Source organism: Watersipora subatra, chromosome 8 (genome assembly GCF_963576615.1).
Source record: "Watersipora subatra chromosome 8, tzWatSuba1.1, whole genome shotgun sequence".
NCBI lineage: Eukaryota > Metazoa > Bryozoa > Gymnolaemata > Cheilostomatida > Watersiporidae > Watersipora > Watersipora subatra.
Window position 1 is genome coordinate 56,928,888 of NC_088715.1, and position 24,099 is coordinate 56,952,986.

The 24,099-nt window shown below is 35.9% G+C and overlaps 1 protein-coding gene and 2 pseudogenes across 1 annotated transcript in view; 2 read left to right on the forward strand and 1 right to left on the reverse strand.

Annotated features, from left to right (window-relative positions):
- Positions 1 to 21,378, reverse strand: part of LOC137401639 (alpha-(1,3)-fucosyltransferase fut-5-like) — a 28,269-nt gene extending 6,891 nt beyond the window's left edge. Inside the window, exons 1-2 of the mRNA XM_068088088.1 lie at positions 21,249 to 21,378; positions 199 to 296 (exon numbers count right to left, since the gene is read on the reverse strand). The gene's annotated coding sequence lies outside the window, so the exon portion shown is untranslated. The remainder of the gene's footprint in view (positions 1 to 198; positions 297 to 21,248) is intronic.
- LOC137402772 (uncharacterized) lies at positions 955 to 3,590 on the forward strand (annotated as a pseudogene).
- Positions 3,611 to 6,308, forward strand: LOC137402773 (uncharacterized; annotated as a pseudogene).
- Positions 21,379 to 24,099: the final 2,721 nt, after the last annotated feature.

Here is a 24,099-nt window from a genome sequence, read left to right on the forward strand (position 1 = left end):
AGAAATGCAGTGTCATGGCCCGGCGTCCACCAAAGTATTATCTCCATTTTATTAAATATTTTTTTCAGTACAAACCAATACAGGTTACTTATACAAGCCTTAAACATACTTATATAAACCTTCAATATACTTATATAGGCCTTAAACATAAATTATAATACAAAATATAGCACTGAAGCAGCTTGCAAACAAATTCACCTTACGCAAAATCGTTCGAAACGTAACTCGTTCGTAGGTTGGGAACCGTCTGTAATTGTCTGTAATTTCACAGGTTTCACGGTGTGAAGGCTTCAGCCCTATATGATTAACAATAAATATAATCAACATCAGTGATTCAAATTTCTCATTAACAATCCGAGTACAAATATGAGTTTGGAGTTTCTATAAAACTCTACAGTGAAACCTTATCCCAAAACTGAGAGAGAATGATCGACCTGCAAATGGAGCTCTAGCTATTCTAGAGAGAAATAAACTGCTACCAAACTGCAAAGGTGCTCTACCCATTCTAGAAAGAAACAAACTGCTACCAAACTGCAAAGGTGCTCTAGCCATTCTAGAGAGAAACAAACTGCTACCAAATTGCAAAGATGCTCTAGCCATTCTAGAGAGAAACAAACTGCTACCAAACTGCAAAGTTGTTCTAGCCATTCTAGAGAGCAACAAACTGCTACCAAACTGCAAAGGTGCTCTAGCCATTTTAGAGAGAAACAAACTGCTACCAAACTGCAAAGGTGCTCTAGCCATTCCATCTCTAGAAAGTTAACAGAACCAACTGAAGCCTATCAACAGAGTGATAAGTAACAAACAATAGTCTACTGCATGTGCATGTATAGATATTGAGTGCATTATTTTACTTGTTATAACTGAAACATTTATATTACTGGTATTAATTTTGAATCTAAACACTGTAAATCATCTAAGGTCATTAATAAGAGGTTGTCAGGTTAGCTTAAAATGGACAGCGATAAGGAGAGTTCGAGTTCGCTTCCGGCTGAGGGTGATATTCCGAGCACCGGAGCTACGAACGAACAAACATCATCAGGGATTACCTTAAGTGATCTCTATGACACATACGATACTGTTGACAATATAATGAAATGTATTATTAAACTATACGATGAACTTGTTGCCTTGTGTGATGATAATACAAATAAAATCCCAGAACAAACCAACCAGATGTATGCATTGTTTGTCTCAAGAGCCACCAGGTTCTGCTCATCAATGGAAAAGCAAATGGATGAGCAGGAGGCTGTAGAGCAGGAAATTCTGGAACATGAAAAACTAGATAGAGCAAGACAACTTGAAGAACAAAGAATATTCCAGGAATATCTAGAAAAAATCCACGACGAAGGACTCATAAAAATGCTGCAAGAAAACAGACACACACTGACTGAGGAAATGCTACCTGCTGCTCCAGCTAATGAGCCATCAGAATGACCTACTCCAGCTAACGAGCCCTCAGAACGGTCTTCTCCTACTAATGATTCTTCCCCTCTGGAGACAAAATCTGTGATAGTGCCAGCAAAGCAAATCAGATCTCTGACAGAAACTACAGTTCTCACTACTCTGCTAAAAGGGTTTACTGAAGCGTTAGCAGTGGGAAACAAAAAGTCGGTCGAGCCAGAAGTGTTTCAAGGCGAGGTACTCAAGTTCTCAGACTGGGAAGTAGACCTCGATGCGTACCTGCAGACTGAAAGAATAGTAGGAAACCACAAAATGCATCACATGAAGATATTTATAGATGGAGAAGCTCGCAGCTCTATTGAAGCTCATCTAGCCACCAACACAGAAACTGTCTATGAGGAGGCGAGAACTATTCTCAAAGAATGATATGGCAATGAACACACGATCGCCAGGAACTTCCACAAAAAGCTAAGCCAGTGGCCTCAAATTAGACCGAAAAATCCTAAAGGCTTGCGAGAGTTTAGTGACTATCTCTGTTACTTGCAAACAGCAATGAAGTCAATGCCTCAACTGGGGATTCTCAACAACTGCATCGAGAACGAAAGGATGACCACCAAACTACCTGACTGGTTAAGACGAAGATGGCTGAGAGTAGTGGGTCAAAAACGACAGACTGAGCAACGTTACCCAACATTTACAGAGTTCTCAGAGTTCGTCAAAGAAGAGGCATATATTGCTAACCTAGAGATCTCAACAGGCATGATTCAAGAAAAACCTCAAGAAAAGTGTCCAGAAAAGAGAAACCTTGGAACCTTCCAAACAACTGTAGAAACTAAATCTACACAGCAGTGTGCGTTTTGTAACCTAAGAAATCACCCTACTAGTGATTGCTACAAGCTACAGAAGGTAAACAAAGGAGAGACAGGATTATCAAGAGAAAGGACTATGCTTCCGATGCTTGAAGACAGGGCACAGATCTAAGGCATGTGTCGAAAAAAGGGAATGTTTGATCTGCAAGAAACTTCACGCAACTGCTAACCATGACAGTAACTGGTCACCCAAGTACCGGAGTGAAAAGAACACAGCATCTCAATAAAAGCCTGAAACGGGTGTTCAACCTCGAGAGGTTAACATGAATCAGACCAAACCAACAGCAGTCTAAAGAGCTTGGATGCAGAGCTACCAGGATACAGGGAAATATGACGAGTATGCTCGTGCCAGTCTATTTATCAGCGGGAACCGGAAGAGAAATTCTAGTATATGCTATGCTAGACAACATGTCAGATGCTTGCTACATGTCGGCAGAAGTTGCTAAGATGCTAAATGCCAATGCAGATGAGGTGGAAAATAATGTTGTGATCCACACCATCAACAGATCAGAACGTACTGACATCGAAAGGTATGACGATCTCATGCTAAGAGGATACAGCACTGACAATTACGCACAAATTAGTGCTTATAAGAAGGATCAAGTCTACTGCAAGAGAGATCAAATCCCAAACAGAGCAAGAAAACTAGCTCACCTGGAGACTATAGCAGATGCCATACCCCCACCACTTGACATACCCGTTGGGCTGCTCATTGATGGTGATCATCCGGAAGTCATTCAGCCCCTTGAAAGCAGACCGGCACCCAAAGGATCTGTAGGACTCCCATTCGGAGTAAGGACGCTCTTAGGATGGACCATGGGTGGCGGATCAAACAGCTGCTCGAGCATTAACAAACAGGTATACCAAACTGAAAAATCAACAGAGCTTATGAACATCTTGGAGCAAGACTTTAGAGATACAAACACCAACAACGTCCTAACCTCACAGGATGATCTCAAGTTCCAACAAATTATGAAGGCATACGCTGAACAAAATGCTGAGGGGAACTATGTGATGCCCTTGCCATTCAAAAAGCCAGATGAAGAAATAGGTCTACCTCTCAACAGAATCCAGGCTGAGAAACGACTTGCTGGAAATGTGAAAAAATTTCGAGCTGATCCGGCGTATCACAAGGAATACAGAAACTTCATAGAGGATCTCATCAAAAATGGTCATGCAGAAGAGGCTCCAGAGACAGGGGAACCTGGAAAAGTGTGGTACCTACCTCACTTCGGAGTTCACCACAAACAGAAGAGAAAGCTGAGAGTGGTAATTGATGCCAGTGCCAGTTTCAGTTGTGGGTTGATGAGAAACTAGAAAATGTAAAAGACTACAGAATGACTGTGCACCTTTTCGGTGCTACAAGCTCTCCAGCAGTAGCTACTCACGGCCTAAGAAAATCAACCGATGACTACGAAAGCATATCGAACAAAGCTGCAGAATTCCTAAGGAATGACTTCTACGTTGACGACGGAGTGACAAGCGTTGCATCAAAAGAAGATGCCAAGAACCTGATACAAGATGCTACAGAGATCTGTAAAAAGGGAAACATATGACTACATAAATTCCTATCTAATGATAAGGAGGTTCTGGATTCAGTTCCCAAATCAGAACGATCAGAGTCGATCAAAAGCCTAGATCTCTTCAAGGATCTGTTACCCCATGAACGTACCTTAGGTATGGAATGGTGTGTAGAGAATGATGTCTTCACATTCAGCACCCCAGACACAAGCAAAGCCCACACCAGAAGAGGTCTTCTCTCAACCTTAGCATAGGTGTACGACCCACTCGGTCTGGTATCACCTGTGATACTAAAAGGTAAACAGATTCCGCAGAAGGTTACATTTAAAGAAACCTCATGGGACCAACTTCTGTCTCCCGAGCAAAGCTCAGAGTGGACAGCATGGCTGAAAGACCTGAAAGATATTCACCAGATCTAAGTACCTAGATGTGTCAAACCAAATGAGAGTTGGAGGTCGGTAGAACTTCACCACTTCAGTGATGCGAGCCAGCAGGGATACGAGGCTTGCTCATATATCCGATACATAAAGGATGACGAACAATCAGAGAGCAAGCTTGTGCTAGCAAAATCTAAAGTAGCACCTATCAACAAAATTACTGCGATACCTAGGCTAGAGTTACAGGGAGCGGTAACCGCTACAAGGTTAGCCAGACTCCTACGTAAAGAGCTCAAGATGGAAATCAACAGTGAGTATTTCTGGACAGACTCCAGTATTGTTCTGGAATATATTCAGAATGAAGCCAAACGCTTCCACGTGTATGTAGCCAACAGAGTCTCAGAGATAAAACAGGTTACAACTTCCGAACAATGGAGGCACGTAGCATCAGAAGATAATCCAGCAGATATTGTCTCACGAGGATGTTCTGCCATGGAGATCATAGACAAAAATGAGATGTGGCTACAAGGACCAAAGTTCCTGAAAACAGCAAAACTATTGACCTACATGAGGCTAAACAAGACAAGTACTGATCTTGACCCGGAGGACCCAGAAGCTAAAAGAGTGACAACTAACACGACATCAATGTCAAGAAGCCTTTCCACTCGATTTGAAAGGTTTAGCTGTTGGCAGAAGCTCGTTAGGAGCGTTGCTATACTAAGAGCATGTATACCGCAGAAACATAAGACAGGAAGAACTTGGAGAACACCAACACTATCTGTAAAGCACCTCACACAGGCAGAAGAGTTCATTATAAGAACAACACAGGAAGCGGCCTACCCAGCTAAAGAACGTGAAACTAGATTGGCAAGTCTTAACCCAACTGTAGATAACAGCGGACTAGTCCGCCTTGGTGGGAGCTGAAAAGGCATCAAGCTGGCCTTATGAACAAAGACATTCGATAATCATACCCAAGCACTCACACATTGCTAAGCTTATTTTTAGAGCTCAACACGTGAAGATACATCATTTAGGCTACCGCTCGACCCTCTGTGCTGTGAGGGAAGCTGGCTACTGGATTGTGAATGGCGCTGGAACAGTCAAAGCCTGTCTGAAGGGCTGCATCCACTGCAAAAAATTGAGGGCCAAGCCAAGTGGGCAACAGATGGGCGAGCTTCCCAAGGAAAGACTGGAAAGGACGGCACCATTTACACATATAGGCATGGACGTATTCGGCCCATTTTATGTAAAAAATTGACGAACGGAAGCTAAAAGATGGGGCTTAGTATTGAGTTACCTCCACTCCAGAGCCATTCATATAGAGGTACTGGAGGAGATGACTACATACTGCTTACTTCTTGCCCTTCGCTGCTTTCTAGCCATAAGAGGGCCAGTCCAGACTATAATATGTGACAACGGAACAAACTTTGTGGGTATGGCCAATGAGATGGCGCGTCAACTAGATTTGGCAGAGCCCACTCTCGAGGACTACCTACTCAAGAACAAGATATATATGATGTTTAATCCGCCAAAGGCAAGTCATCAAGGGGGAGCCACAGAACGGATGATCCGGTCCATTAAAGCAGTCTTGAATGGTATGGACTTCAAACATAGAGTAGATACCAAAACACTACGAACTGTTTTCTACGAGATCGCTAACATAGTCAATAATAGACCGCTAATTGGAACCAACCTATCAAACCTTGAAGAACCAATTGCCACTCTAAACCGGCTTCTGACAATGAAGATCCCACTACTAGCTCCGCCTCCTGGACACTTCCCAGCAGATGATCTGTACTGCAACAAGCGCTGGAAAGTTTCACAGGTGATAGCAGATGAGTTTGGGAGAGCCTGGAGGACAGAGTACGTTGCTACTATGATAACCAGACAGAAATGGATTGATGTTAAGAGGCACGTAAAGGTTGGAGATATAGTTATGGTGATCGACGACAACGCAGCTAGATGTGACTGGAAGGTAGGGACTGTCTCGAGTGTGTTCCCAGGTAAAAATGGTTTAGTCCGACAGGTGGACATAACCTTGGGAAATAGACACTTGGACAGCAAAAGTAAACCTATGGAACCCCCCACTACACTGAAGAGACCAGTCCACAAAACCATTTTGCTGTTAGATTTCTAGATATATACAGTGCTTATTTAGTATGTAGTGCACACTTTAGTAGACCACTTAATATTAATATATTATAGCAAGAGTTATTATATTACTGTATGTATTATTATATGGTAAATAAACCCCAGATATACAAACCACAAAACATAGCTTAGTGAAGTATCGTAAGTCGTAACTGCATTAACCCAAAATAACTTGTAATCTCAAATGCCTGTGAAATAAATAAAAACGACGGTAAATTTTAAACTTAAAAGTTTAGGTGGGAGTGTAGTGAAATAAGGAATTTGCCCTCTGAGCTACCTACCAGAATGCTTGTCAGCAGTTTATGTTTTTATAATCAGGTAAGCAATAATGAAATGTTTGTGCTCAGCTCTTGTGGCCGGTAGGTAACTACCAGCAGAAGTAACTTGAACTATCTTTATTGGTTTTTGAGTAACTGAAATATGCCGCTAGACCAATGACAATCTAACCTGATGACCTTAGATGATGCTTTTACCTGACCTGTTCAGTCTCTTACCAATTTTCACACAGTCAACTACATAATGCAACCTTTCTTAGTAAAGTTGTAAACCTACTTATCCTGTATAATAGCTTGGATTGTTCAAAGAGGCACAGGTCAGTAAGTCTATCATAAATACCAGTTTTGAGCTATATATGTGTTGCGTTCTTTTTAACTGTCTGATTGCACTTAGATAATTTACTTGAAGTATAAATTTCTTGTAGATATCACATGTATTGTCAATTATGAATTTATAACCAATGCTAATTTCACTTAATAATTGTCTGTAATTTCACAGGTTTCATGGTGTGAAGACTTCAGCCCTATATGATTAACAATAAATATAATCAACATCAGTGATTCAAATCTCTCATTAACAATCCGAAAAGGACTATTGATATTATAGTCTTCATCTGCAACAAAATCTACCCAATCATTATTTGGCATGCTAAAGTCACCACAAATCAAGAGAGTTTGATTTCTAACCACACTATCAACTTCAGAAAGAAGTGATGAAATAAACATTGGATCTTGATTGCTTGGTGGCCTGTATACTATGAGCAAAAATATAGAAATTATGTTTGTCAAAGAGAATTTTATCAACAAGGATTCAGAAGAAGATTGGAGTGGAATAATATCTGAATGATAGTCATTACGAATATATGCAGCAACTCCTCCTCCATGTTGATTTCTATCATTTCTATGCAACTGAAAGTTTTTAATTTCTAGCTCTCCAGTATGAATATCTGATTCCAAATGGGTTTCAGTTAATCAAATTGCAAATATATTTGGTGACAGCTGGAGCTCCCATTCTAGAAAATGAACCTTGTTGCGGAGTGAACAAATATTTGTGTACAGAACATGCATGCTAATATCATCATTTCCCCTGACTATTTTTGCTGATGGCTCCTCATTTTGTTTATGTTATTGATTTATCTCAACCTCTCTTCCCTTACTGATTCCAACTTTTTCCCCTTTAACTCTTCGTTCTTTCACCTCCTGTCTAAGTTTGAACTGAACCTCACGCTCTGACTTGGTAAGATCAGGATTGACAAAAACATCTTTCAGTTCGTGATTAGAACCACTTATTCTTCTAGCCATTCCAATCAGAGCCCACTTTTCACTTTCATTTGTCATTGTTACAATAAAAAGTTGCTGTTTTGTCGGAGTGGTTATTTCAGTTATTTTAGTATGAGTCTTGAGATTGGCCTTTTCAATAAACTGATAAACATTATCTTTGTTATCTGTTCCACTGAACGCTACATTCATGGCGCGCTTCTCTCTTTTTTTCAGCTCATTTGCAATGTCAGAAACCAAAACAGTATTGTTTATAGGAAATTTAATTGGTAAGTTTGGTGCCTGCACACCATCACTACTGTGAAACTCTGGTCTACTAGAAACAAAAGATTCCAGTTTTGCAGTGAGACATTTGACAGCCTCTCCTACTTCATCCACTTTGTTTTCTATATCAGTGACTCTGCTGTCAACCCCTGATATCAGTTCAAACATTTTCTTAGAACTATTGTCACACGACCTGCAATACCAGTGGACTAAACTATTCTTCCCAGCAGGTGATGTAAGAAAATTTGTGGTAGCATCATCAGCTCCTGAACATTTCATATCAAACCATTGTTTGCAAAGACTACATTCTACAGACAAGCCTTTTATGACCGTTACAGCCCCCACAATTATCCATATTATTAATATGTTGAAAAAACAGAAAAGAGAAAAAGCAACAGAGAGGCACAAAAAGTAGGTATAAGTGTGTAGGCTAACTGCGAAAAAAGCCTGAAACCTAAAAGAAAAACAACACCAAATTATATTTAGCAACACAAAACAGCTCAACTCAACAACTATTAAGACAAAAGGTAAACAAGACAAATGAAACAATCGGCTACAATGTAATTCGGCAATGAGGAAAACAAATACAACTAGGCCTATTAAGACAAAAAAATCCAAACAACAGAAACAAAACCAGAAAAATCTCACAAAGTGGTGCCTAAAATGGCCGACCCACTCGAATTTCACACTATTATTATTGTGTTATTTCAGTTAGTGGTTATATAATGTAGACAGTTTTAGTTGGAGTTATATAATGTAGACAGAAAGATACATATAAGAAAGCAAGAGGTAGTAGTAGCAGTATCACAATCACAAGTAGTCAAAAATCTGTAGAAATTGGAGAGAGCAAAAAATTCACATCCTACTCGTTCGAAGCGAAACCGGAAACCTCTGTAATTCGTTATTCTCTGTAATTTGATTTAATTCATTAGGATGATCGTTATTACTCTCCTTATCGTTAGCAGCCACATATTGCATAACCAGCTGTATTTCTAAGGTTTCCCTATTATCACAAACCTCATCGCTCTCACTATAATCTGAGGCAGCTGACTCAGATTCTAAGTAGAGATACTCATCTACATTGTTAGCATCAACTAGCCGTAATTTTTGCGGCGGTTCTATTTTGTTTCAGCCTGAGGCGTTAAAACAGCAAATAGCCACATATACGCGCACACCCGCAATTAGAGCCTATACTTAAGATCTTGGGTTATGAAAAAATTCATAGCAACCACCGGTATGGGTAGAGTTAAAGGGCTATTCTGGCTTTATGATTGGTCAGACACAAACATAAACAAGACCATGTGAAAGAGCAGGGTTGAATGCACTATAAACCACTGTTGACTGAAATAGTGATGGGAGTACTATGATAGCGTATAGCGTAGCGCGCTATTGTGAACAATCCAATTACCGCACGATTGTACATTCTGACTGGCGGGGTCACAAATAACACCTAATCACACAAAAATCACACATAATCTACTACTATCTCAAACCTATGCTTTACAACAATAAAATAAATATTAATTAAAGCTGTAGGCCTAACCTACTGTAATGTATGTAATTTAACAACAACAATAAGGAAATATGTTTATTATAACTCTGAAATGCAAAACTAGAAGTAAAATGGCAAGCTACTGTGTACTATACACAGTTTAAAAGTTGGTTGTGTTGAATCTAGAATGGTTTTGATAGCAATCTTTAACAGAAAGCAAGTATGAGCGTTCACGCGTCTGAAAGTTTTCTGCAAACTGGAGCAAAATAAAAAAATGTTCTCGTCATAAAGGGGCATTGTAGTTCGGCCCTAGCTTGTACATAAGTTGTAAAGAATTTCAGCTAACGTTTACAATAATTTAATGAAACCTTCGGTAATTCGACAAAAAAATATAGGCTGATAAACTGTGTACCACAATGTCGTACCTGTAAATCGGTCTACGCCTCAAACGGTCTACGCCTCAAACGGTCTACGTTTATTACAGAAACCTTCGGATAAATTCGATTAATTATTCCTTTAATTAAATCTAACAAAAATATTAGAAACCTTAGCAAGTAAACAATGCCATAGACTGGTGAAATAAGCACGTTTTTCTCGTGAAATGCACACTGCTAAATAGTTCTACTATCTGTCGCACGGCTTTATTGGCGTATCGTAGGCCGGTCTTAACTATTATTAAACCAAGCTTTTCAAACATTTTGTGGTGATTTTTGGCCGAATTAATCTGTCTATTTATGTATAATCCGATCAGATGGGTAAGTTTTAAGATACTGTCGACACTTTTCAAAGACTTGGTAATATATTTAAATAGGTTTATATGTGTTTTGTATCGTTATTATACTTAAACGACTCTACAAAAAAATGGTTAAATTTGTTGATGAGATTTTGATACAAGGGTTTGCGACGTTGTTGATGAATAATTTTCGTAAGTTGTGTGCACATGCATTTATCATAAAAACTCTCAAACATTCGCTCCGCTCGTTTGGTCGTGGGATCAGAACCTTGGCAGTCCTGAGTGCCGTGAGAGATCGTCAGATGCAATAACTCACATACAATTACAGTCATACGTTGACAAGCAAGTGACCCAACATACAAGAAAACTTTGAGATAGGAGCCGATTCTCGATGCGGCGACTAAGTGGCCAAGTATGCAAGAGATCAACATCAGTCGGTCTATCGCATCGATAATTTGAAAAAGGCCAGCTAAAAGTTATAGTGAAAGTGTAGCAAATAGCGCCAAATTGGAAAACAATGATGAAAAATTAAAACGAAAACAAAATTAGAGTTAAGTTTAGCAAAAGATTAAAACTTAGCTTCAAGTGTGTGTTTAGTAAGCTCAATTCATTCAAGTTAAATTCAAGGTCTATGCTATGTTATGTATTATCACAAGTCTGGTGTAATCGAACCGGTTGCAGGCAAGTCTCTCCCACACCGCCGTTAGTCACTACGTCTGTCTTAAAGGTAAGAACTCCATACAGTATTGTAAATACTAATTTTATATTTTATTGCAGATCATAACCACTAAACAGATATTTGTGATTTAGTGAGCGTAAGTAGTGAATTGAAACAATCAAAAACACATTACATTGTAATATCTTGTTTTAGGTAGTCTTTTTATAGTATGAGAACGGATTAACTTGTATTTAGCTATTTCATATAGGAAATATTGCTTTGAGATACAAAATTAAGCCATTGAGATACGCATTAAGCTCTTATTTCGATGTATGACTGTATTCGAAAATCAAGTTGGTGGTCAAATGGCGTAGATGTTAATGCAACGGGTAGCAAAGCTAGATGTCCGGAGTCATACGAATTCCTGTAAGAATCCATATGAGTCCCAGAATTCCCGCACGATGCAGTGTTTAACCCAACCTCTAACAGTGAAGAGACTTTTATAACAGTACAGATTCTGCTATGCAGTAAAGGGTTTTTAGAGTTTAGGGTTTTTGCTTGCATATAGAAAGTCATTTAACAAGACTCTAGAGTAGTAAGTAAGTAGTAAGTGCCGTTTACAAAATCACTAAAAGGTTTTCTGTTTCAGTTTGCATTTAGAGCTCCGCATTGATTAGTCAGAATTACCCCAAAAGCTACCCAAACATTTTGACGTCATTTTGGATCCTCAATAAATTTTTTATATCACTGAGCATCATTTGCAACATGATGGTTCTCAATGGTAGCGAGTGAATGCAAACTTCAAGTTATGATAAAAAACTATAAAAGAAAACGTTACTTTGTAATATGGTAACTAAACACAGGCAAGGAAAGTGGCTGTAAGAATTGACCAATTACAACACAGACTACAATACAAGTTTCTATTGACCGTACCAAAGGATAGTAACAAAGAAATCCTTTCTACTGATTATTGTTGTAGTAATTTAGTGTTAACACGGTGGTTTTAGGCACCAGAACCAATAAAACTGAACAACCTGTATTCTTATTAGAAAATTGGCTTTAACATATGATGGCTTCAACAAGCGAAGCAAATATCAAAACAAATAACTTGTGTGTCAAGGTTTGACAGCAGCCTAATGAAACATTGTGAAGCTTATGAACAAGTCTAGATCTGATGTTGGTGAACTAATGCTTCTATTTAATCACAGACTTTGATAGGCTATTAAAATATTCGACGTCCAAATTTTAGATACAGAAAGGTGAAGCCAAGCTCACTTTCTCATCCTTCAATAAAGAACTCTGGTTAAAAGCCAAAAGGTTTATCACTCGCTAAGAGCATTGGTTCTTTATTGCACAACTAAAAGCATCCTAATGTAGTGAAAATGTTAAGTGAATGAAAGTAACTCTAGGAGCTACAACCACTCATGCCTGCTGCTAATTGATGTTTGTCCCACACCATTCATTTTACTGTATGCCACTATATCACACATGCACGGCAAGGGAATATGGCACACGATAGCTCTTATCACAAGCTATTTCTACTGAAGCTGAAACAATAGTTCTGTCTCACTAGTTATATCACTTGTTTATTTTGTGATAAAGAGAAGTGGCAGTTGAACAAACTACCTTTGATGGAGGTAACAGGCAAACCAAAATTCTTGCCACGCTTGTTATTCCACGGACTAAACTAATGGTAACCTTTTCTGAGAAACAGCACTTATCTGGGCTGCTGGGAGCTATCGAAATTTCCAAAGACCCAGAAAGCGTATAACTTCACTTTCTCAGTGTCATTGTATTACGCTATTGTATACTTTCTTGTGGCCAGCTATAGACTATTCTAATAGCAGGAGTGCCCACTCTGAAATGATGCAGGCCTACTGATATTTTAGTGCCACGTAAAGCTACTGCTAGTGTGAAAAAGAAACCTGAATCTCAGAATCTTTATTCTTTACCTAAAATGGAAAGACAGAGAACATGTGCCTCACCAGAGATTAGTAATGATAATTAGAAAAAATGCAAGCAATATTTTCACCTAGCACATTATTTACAACTCCAAAAACACCATTTCAGGAAAATTAGATACTCAGCAAGTATTAAAAAAGGTTTCATGCCAAACTTGGTTATTGACGTTACAGGTTTCAAAGCCCTGAGTAAACTATGCCCAGAATAATTGTATTTATCCTTCCGCGTGTGTAACAAACATCATTTTCTATTATTGGTGACACCAACATACTACATCCACCATTGTATACATATATTTCAGTTTATGAACTTTCTGTAACTACAACCTACATTTCACTATCCCAACTCCTCTGCAATACTATTAGATTATCAACATTTAAAATGCGTTTGTTCAACTCACTCAATAATTTCTGACATCTGTCATTTTTTTTCTTTTTTCTGGCATGCGATGGAAAAAATCGTTTTTGTATAATTACCAATGCCAATAAAAAACTATACATACATACATCCATACATACATACATCCATACATACATACATCCATACATACATACATCCATACATACATACATCCATACATACATACATCCATACATACATACATCCATACATACATACATCCATACATACATACATCCATACATACATACATCCATACATACATACATCCATACATACATACATCCATACATACATACATCCATACATACATACATCCATACATACATACATCCATACATACATACATCCATACATACATACATCCATACATACATACATACATACATACATACATACATACATACATACATACATACATACATACATACATACATACATACATACATACATACATACATACATACATACATACATACATACATACATACATACATACATACATACATACATACATACATACATACATACATACATACATACATACATACATACATACATACATACATACATACATACATACATACATACATACATACATACATACATACATACATACATACATACATACATACATACATACATACATACATACATACATACATACATACATACATACATACATACATACATACATACATACATACATACATACATACATACATACATACATACATACATACATACATACATACATACATACATACATACATACATACATACATACATACATACATACATACATACATACATACATACATACATACATACATACATACATACATACATACATACATACATACATACATACATACATACATACATACATACATACATACATACATACATACATACATACATACATACATACATACATACATACATACATACATACATACATACATACATACATACATACATACATACATACATACATACATACATACATACATACATACATACATACATACATACATACATACATACATACATACATACATACATACATACATACATACATACATACATACATACATACATACATACATACATACATACATACATACATACATACATACATACATACATACATACATACATACATACATACATACATACATACATACATACATACATACATACATACATACATACATACATACATACATACATACATACATACATACATACATACATACATACATACATACATACATACATACATACATACATACATACATACATACATACATACATACATACATACATACATACATACATACATACATACATACATACATACATACATACATACATACATACATACATACATACATACATACATACATACATACATACATACATACATACATACATACATACATACATACATACATACATACATACATACATACATACATACATACATACATACATACATACATACATACATACATACATACATACATACATACATACATACATACATACATACATACATACATACATACATACATACATACATACATACATACATACATACATACATACATACATACATACATACATACATACATACATACATACATACATACATACATACATACATACATACATACATACATACATACATACATACATACATACATACATACATACATACATACATACATACATACATACATACATACATACATACATACATACATACATACATACATACATACATACATACATACATACATACATACATACATACATACATACATACATACATACATACATACATACATACATACATACATACATACATACATACATACATACATACATACATACATACATACATACATACATACATACATACATACATACATACATACATACATACATACATACATACATACATACATACATACATACATACATACATACATACATACATACATACATACATACATACATACATACATACATACATACATACATACATACATACATACATACATACATACATACATACATACATACATGCACATTATTTTAAAACATATTATAAGGTAACATATAATATTTGTAAGTAAAGCATTTCAACTGATCATAACGGTATGCGACTAAAAGAGAGCTATTGGTGATCATAAAACCAAAGTTTAGCTGTAGACAGTTTGTCAGATTTGATCGGTAAATCTGTTGTCCAAGCTGTTGATGGCTGAAACATTGATTTATGTCCGCAAATGTTTTTATATAATGGCAGACGAGAAAATACGACTTTGCCACAATGTCAAGCAAAATAATTCCATGAAACACTGAGAAGTCAGTGACGAAGATCTCGAGAAAATAAGAATTATTTCAAATAGAAAGTTACACTTACTAATCAATGAAATTTGGTTTGCAGGAGCAGCTTACTAGGTAATATGTACAAATTCAAAATACAATGAACATACAGTGAATCCTAGATAGTAAGAACCATACCTATCATCCCGTTGTTTGTATGCCGTATGTTTGTATCCCATCCCATATTTGTATCTTTATCAACAGATGAATGTTTCAGCAATTGCAATAAGCGGCAACCAAAACTATCAATAATTTTTATCAACACAAATTGCATCCAAAAGACAGTTTACAATCAACTTTGCATAAAAATCTTTGGACAAATGACATAAAAATTGAGTACATGTCTTGACCTAGTAAGTAGTTTCTCCCATGGCAGTTCTCCATCACATAATTTGCTGCTATTTTTTAAAAACAATAATAGGCAGTGTTTCATACATTCCTTTTCTGGTTTTAAAATCATGGATCCCAAAATATTTACTGTGTATGATGGCAGTGAAAAAAAGGAAGGCAACCAAAGATGAAAAACGTGAAATAGCATCCTGTCTATTACAAGATACGACTATCTAGTAATAGGCTCTCTAATAGACACAAGAAGGAAAGGAAAGCAAAGAAAAACAAGAGCCAGAAATGTGTGAAGGCGGAGAGAAGGGCCATGATAATTAAAACAAAATTACAAAGAATACCCAATATACAGAAATTAACATATTATTATTTTATAAAGTCAAGGTAGAACAAACTAGATTACTGCATTTCTACCATGACCTCTCCACGCGTACCATTCATCTACTGCATCATTAACATTGCATTTCAATTTACTTGCCTTTAATCTTAAAAAAAATGTAGCAGTGATGGTTGTAACCTAAACTTCCAAAACTCGGAAGGTAGATTATCGTGTAATGAAAGCGCACGCATGTAACAACAAAATTGTGAAAGTGCCTTTTGGTTTCTGCTTCACTTATTCACAAATGACCCTGACACCATAACCTGACAAATGACCCTGACACCATAACCTGACAAATGACCCTGACACCGTGCAGCCTAAAAACAAAAACATCAATCAGTTGAACTAAAATTTCAAATACAACATGAGGATTAAAATAAAATGAGGGTTAAATGTATGAATCAAGGTTAAAAGTTAAAGTGAAACACAATAATAATTTAGTTAACAAAGATGCGCAAGAAACCAACCTTTGTCTCTTTAGACAATCTTCATAATAACCTTACATGTTTCATGTTAACTTAACATTAGCTCATGCACAACTCATTGCGCGAAGCCAAGGGAACGGGACCATTATGACTTAACTACCCCCTGAGCATCGGTGTCAGGTGTTATGAGTCAAGCAACAAGATCAACGGGCAAGCAGAGCATACAAAGGAAGCCCGACAATGACCCCGTCAACATGTGTGATAATGATTAGTTATGCCTGATGATACCTCGGTATCGTTAGGTGGAACTGATGATATCGAGTACTTGACGATAAGTGCACCAAGCCAAGTCAAAAAGCAGGCCATTAATGCAACTGACAATTCCAATTACATTCTAATGACAAAACAAACCTCTTCTTATTGTTTATTACTTTATTTATATAGTTTTTTATCTATAAATTAATTTTTAGCATTGGATTTTTTCAGTTTTATGTAATGCATTTGCTTAAATCCTATATGCAATTACCTGAAGTGTTTACCATCAAGTTTTTTGAACAAAACAATGTATTTTTATAAAAATCTTCACTCCAACGTTCAGTGGTTTCAACATGTGCAGCAAATATTAGAATAGATTAACTTTGTATGTCAGCATTTGACTGCATAAGGATTTGAAACATTGCTCTCACAAACTACAGATGTGAGAGAAATATTTATTGACCGAAATATATCAAGGTTCAATAATGGTGCTAAACAGCTCACAGTAAAAAAGGAATATTATGTTGCAATGCTAAAAACCTTTAGATTTTGGATGCACAATAAATAATTTAAACTGACTACCGGTATGTTATAAATAAATAGTTAAGTAAATAAAGCTGAAAAACATAATTTTACATCAATTAAAGGTTTCAAAATCTTTAAAGATTAATGTCCTCATTTTTACTTAACAGTTACAAATTTTCAAGTCATTTTAACTTATGTGATGTGAACAAACTGCATACAACATCTAAAAATTATTTCGAAAATATTATTGCTAGCTGCTTTGACAACCTAATAGCTGTTCTCTTGGTAGAGAAAGGTATTTTAAATGCTATATGTCAAATTATTTATTTGATTAACTAACTGCTCTTAGTTTTCTTTCTTTTCGTCTTATGATCATTGTATGGTATAATTTGGAAAAAGATTTCTGTTTAAAATGACATTAATGTCAATAAAATAATATATATATATATATATATACAGTAAATGCTCCTATAACATAAATAATCCATTCCAGGAACGTTTAGGTTATAAAGAATTTACGTTATAAAAACCGTAAAATACATGTAAATTGCCTAATCCGTTCCAAGATCTTTCCTAACTCACCCCTTTGGCCATGCAAAAAAGAAAAACTTTACTCAACTCTATTAATTTGTGAGCTGTACCGTAACTGCAAAACTATTGGTTGGCATCAACAACTTTTTTTCTTTTTAAGATCAATCTCCCTGGTTTTATAAACCATGACTGCAGTAAATTTACAACAAGTTGAAAGGGACTGCAAATTTTTCGATGTTCATTTACAACGATTTGCTTAATTTTCTAAACAGTAAAATTTATCCTGCAAAGTAAAGCTAATAACAAATATTTTGTACGTCTACAATAAGGCAAAACAACAAAATCTTACTATAAAAGGCAGTTCTACCTGTTCGTCGTCTATCACCATCCAGGGTTCAAGGTTAGAATAAAGATAATTTTTTAGTAGACCGACGCTGTAACACCTGCACCAATCGATCGCCTTTGTATTTATCAACAATTGCGCAGCTATCCTATTTGCCTTTTTGTCGACACATTTAACGATTTATTTAATGAACTAGAATGTCGCTAAAGTTATATAAAATAGATATAAACGCAAAATAAACTAACATTCAAATCGATTTTGAAAACTTGCCCGACTTAACACTTTACGTTATATGGAATCTTTTACGGAGTGGGAAGCAAAAACTTCACATAATTTTTTTACGTTATCTGGAATTTACGCTATAGGAGGTTTACGTTATAGGAGCGTCTACTGTATACACACTAGCTGTACTACCCAGCATTGCCTGGGTAATAAAAAGTCTTTAGACAGAAAATTTTGGTTGTGACATCTCCCAGAGCACTCTGAGAGATGCCAACCTTGTTTTAGTTCATTTCGATGTTATGCCTAGTTTATAGCAATAAACTGGAGGCCTGAAAGCCGAGAACTCTAATCTTAAGCTAGGTGGAGGCATGGGCTACCAAGACCGACATCCCCTTTTTAAAAGGAATTTCAATTCAGTAGTAGTAAAAGTGACATATTTTAGGGAGCAGACTTTGTGGCATTTGATGTGATGGTGAGCAAAGACGAAGTGCCAGTAACTTGGCATGATTTCAAAGTCTAGACTTCTTTATTTCAAAGTCTAGACTTTGAAATAAAAAAGCTTGGCAGTAAATAAGTCTTTGGACAATAAATTAATGTGTATTTACATATAACAACCTTTGCCATTTTAACTTTCAAACTACATATCATGAGAAAAATGTTTTGTGTGGTTAAAAGAAATTAAGAGAGGAAATAAAAACAACTGAAAGTTTTCAAACTTTGTCAAACAACTGTAACTTTCAAATTTCATATCACGAGGAAAATGTTTTGTGCAAGCCAAATAAAATAAAAGAACAACTATAAAAGGGTTTAAATGTAAATGTGAAATAATTAGCAAGTAATAGCTAAAATAAGTCTGTTTTGCTACAATTAAAATAAAATATGATTCGGTAATGATACAATTATATCGAACTGAAAAAACAAAATAAAAATCCTGAATATGTTGAATTATTAATAAAAATTTCTGCATAAAAGTGTGTGTGTATAAAAAAGGTTACTGTTTCACCAGAAGCTATCCATCAAAACTTTGAATACGATGATACTGGTACGTCTCGATACTGGTACAAATGTAAAAATGAGATATCGCACTGTTTTTGCCTGACTTAATAGAGAGAGAATGTTGGGGCTCTTCCTACCAAGAAAATACAATTATCTGCATGGAAAAAACTGGTCTTGACCGCGATTTTTAGCAATTGAACTTTACATCAAAGCATCGTGTTTCATCGAGTCAATATAATTCATTAAGTTTCAAATAACACATCATTTAGCGTGTGCATACGTTATACGGTATATGAAAACATCTTTAATCAATTTGCCTTGTCTAGCTCAGTGGTAGAGCCCATGGATTTAACACATGCAGTTGCAATCTCTGTGAGTTCAAATCAATCAAAATGTGAAATTTTAATTCAAAGATTTTAATAGCTATAGTTGAACATACCGAAAGACAGATGACCATTGAGAAATATATGTATATATGAAGACTATAAGAAATGGTCAACACCATTAGCTTTCGGGGTGTATTCATAGAAAAGCTCAAAAAAGTTCAATACTGAAACATTGCAAAATGCGACCTAAAAATAAAGATGAACCATGAAGTACCGAATCAAAAGTTCATATTAAGGAGACTCAAAACTAGAGTACATGCCAGGTTGTTTAGAATTGAAAACACTAAATAAATTTATACAAACTTTCAACATTATTCAAATAAGCATTTTTCACTTCATGAAACTTTTTTACAAGTTCCCAAATGCATTTGGATGCTACGCAAGAGCCACTGCAATTAAAAATGAAATGATTACAAAAATTGGATGAACATTTTTCCCATTATAAGCTTTTCCTTTACAAATCTATACACCTTCATGTCGCGCAAAGAAAAATTTCCAGGTTGTATGTATAAAAAACTAACCAAGACCAAAATAATAAAAAACAAAATAAACCAATAGTTTATAATTTTGTAAGTCAATAGTACGTGCGGGCATTTCTCAATACAGACCTTGATTCCCTATGCATGACCCTCTGTACGTTTTGAGAATACAAATCAGTATTACAAATGAGAAAATTGAAAGTGTTTTAATGTGTTGCGAAGTTCAAAACTAGGGTCAAGTAATTTTTAGCAAAAGTTAAGCAAACAGTTTCGAGTGTCCTTGTAAAACGTAAAATCTGTTTTGTTATCTTTCATGAGTGATCAATACTACTCTACTTTCAAGGTCTTCAGTTGTAACGTGGGGACCTTGTTCACGAGATCAAACCTTTAGAATGTTTAAAAGGTGAGAGTTAATTGCAAAGAAATCGTCTATCACAGCACGTTACTGTTGAATAGACATTGACATACTACCGAACTAACCATCGCGTAGCTGAAGTGCATGCAAATTTCACCATTTTAATACTAAAACGTCTCATAAGCAGTGCCAATCAAACAGAATAATAAACAAAAACATCATTTGTAACTAACCGTATGCTATTAGCGTGTAGATTTTATATCGACCAATGCATTGAACATGAAAACAACAAAAAATTGAAGCTTCTTACAATATCATCCGTGTTCTACAGTCATGATTGTCAAAAGCATTACCGCATAGAAATCGTCCTTGATACTAGCTGATATTCATGAGAATAATGTAATAGTATTTTCGCTACTGTACCAATCGCTTCTCCGGCGAGTCAACTCGAAGCCTGAGTAGAACATAGAAAAATATAGACAATAATGTAAACATTGTTTTATATAAAGCCTTACTTTCGGTGGCGGTGGTGTTCAGAAAATTTGCATACACTTGCATTGAGCTGAATTTTCTTACACTTTTTGAAGCTTAGAGCCAGTACTAAAAATAAATGTTACTGAAAATTTTTTATATTAATCTAAACTAACAAAAAAGTTTAAATTCTAATAACAGTTAAAAAAATAATTATTATTCAAAAAATGGATTTTACCCTTCATTTGATATACAGTACAATTTTAGGTTTTTTTAAACACTTAGAAAGGAAAACTTCTAATATATAAAAATTGCCAACAAAATAAAAACGAAAAATTAGAATTGTTGTAGTTAGGGAATCCTAGCTACTTTTTGAAGTAGGTTTTTGGAAAGTGAAAGTTAGTGTCTCAGTAATACCGTATGTTATCAATTGGAGGCGTGGCATTTCTGCCGCCACGGCTAACCAGCTATGACGTCAGCGTCTAAACTTTTATCAGCTTGAAGTGGAAAATGTTTCAAGGTCAAAATAACCTTTGTTCTTTTTTACTGTAGATCATAGCAATATAGAGTGCTAACTGAACAAAAAGCATTTAGCTAACAAATACCCACTTCTTTTTGTTGGACACTGAGTGGAAGAATGAAAGTGGATGCATCAGACAACTTCCGGTGGAGCACTGGCGGCGGATATGTAGGTAAACCATTAGTTAGTTAATCTTTATTGAAATAATATTAATATAAAATATTATTTGCATCTTTATTTGCAGGCAAAAACAAATATAATCTATAATTATATTTCATGAGAAAGAAACTCCCCATCTGTAGGTGAGATTGTCAGATGTAAATAACGAAACAGTTATGGCAGTTATGTAAAGAGGGTAATTACAAGTAGCAAAATAAAATAATACTGGCAGAAAACAGAAATTGCTCTCCGGCAAGACTTATATACAGTGTGTATATACTAGAGGTGGAACGAGACAGGTTTTTTAAGTTCGAGACGAGACTCGAGACACTGTCTGTGCTATATTCGTGTTATGTTACACTGCATTGTATAATACTAGGAGTTGTGTACCTCCGGGTTTTGTGTTAAAGGACGTCAAATAAATATAGAGAGTTGCGCTCGTTACAACGGTAATGGCTACTTCTTTATTATCAGTGTTCACGTGCAGAATAAATAATCTCCTACCATCTAACTAGTAACAACTACACACTGTCTTGTAAAAATTCAAAACTCGAGACACGAGACAGTAAAATAATGAGCATTTGGTGATGATTTCACTACACAAGTACTAGCTACTTGGTATATATAAAATTAATAAAACTATTATTAGATTGAATTTTCACCTAGTGTAAACGATTTAAATACAACATTTTAATAGTGATATGCATGTAGTTTTTGTAAACAAAAGTGTCACAAACAGCTTTAAAATACCGAAGTTATATATTCTAAGAATTTTGAGCTTGATTGATCATAATTATTATAAACATATTGCTTTGTAAATGTATATTTTTATCATCTATTGAATAGTTCTTACTTTTTAATGTAATGAAACCGATAGCTGTCGCTCTACAAAGAAATACCGCAACTAAAAGAACACGATAATACTTTCATTCTTATCGTTTCATTAATGTTAAGTGTTGTTTGTGTATTAACTGTAGTATGTGAATTATATTTAAATTGTACTCATGAAATTATATTAATTACTGTATACATGCACATGTATATTCTTATATTGAGCTAACAAAACGTCATTGTTAACCGAACACGGACGAACACGGCCTTTCGTTCGTTTCTCCGTGTCCGGGCAAGTGTTACCCGCGATTGGTAGTATATACGTAAAGAGGCCCGAATTTTATTAAGGGCAGTTGGTGTTTACAGACATAAATACAGACATTTTACCCGCAAAAGTCTTATTTATTAAATTGGATTATCCGAAGAGCAATTAGATACGACCCGGTATCTGTTTTAAGGACACAGAACCGAACTAAAATATAACAGGGCCGTTGTCCGGACTACATGATTAGACTCAGTGGCCAACATAATCAATAGCAACAGGTAGTAACGGACCGGGTATAACTTTAAAGGCAGTTGCCCGCAATCCATTACAACATATGGAGTTGTCGCTACCGTAAGAAGCCATGTTTTAACAACCGTGCGCAGGCGCTTTAGTTCTATTTCCTGTCTCGAGTTTGGCAATAGTTAAGTCGAGACGAGACCGATACGAGACAGGTCGATACTCGAGACGTCTCGTGTCTCGTTCCACCTCTAGTATATACAAGGCAATACAGAATGCAATAATGAGGATGCAATAAAGAAAATATCTTGAGTCCACAATGCCAGAGGTGGACCCAATCCACCCAGCCCCGGCAGCACGGCGGCGCAGGCCCCGCCAACCAAGGCTAGACGAGGTCAGGGGCCAAGAGGAACAAAATTTCAGAGCAAACTGTGTTGAGGTGGAACGAGACACGAGACGTCTCGAGTATCGACCTGTCTCGTATCGGTCTCGTCTCGACTTAACTATTGCCAAACTCGAGACAGGAAATAGAACTAAAGCGCCTGCGCACGGTTGTTAAAACATGGCTTCTTACGGTAGCGACAACTCCATATGTTGTAAT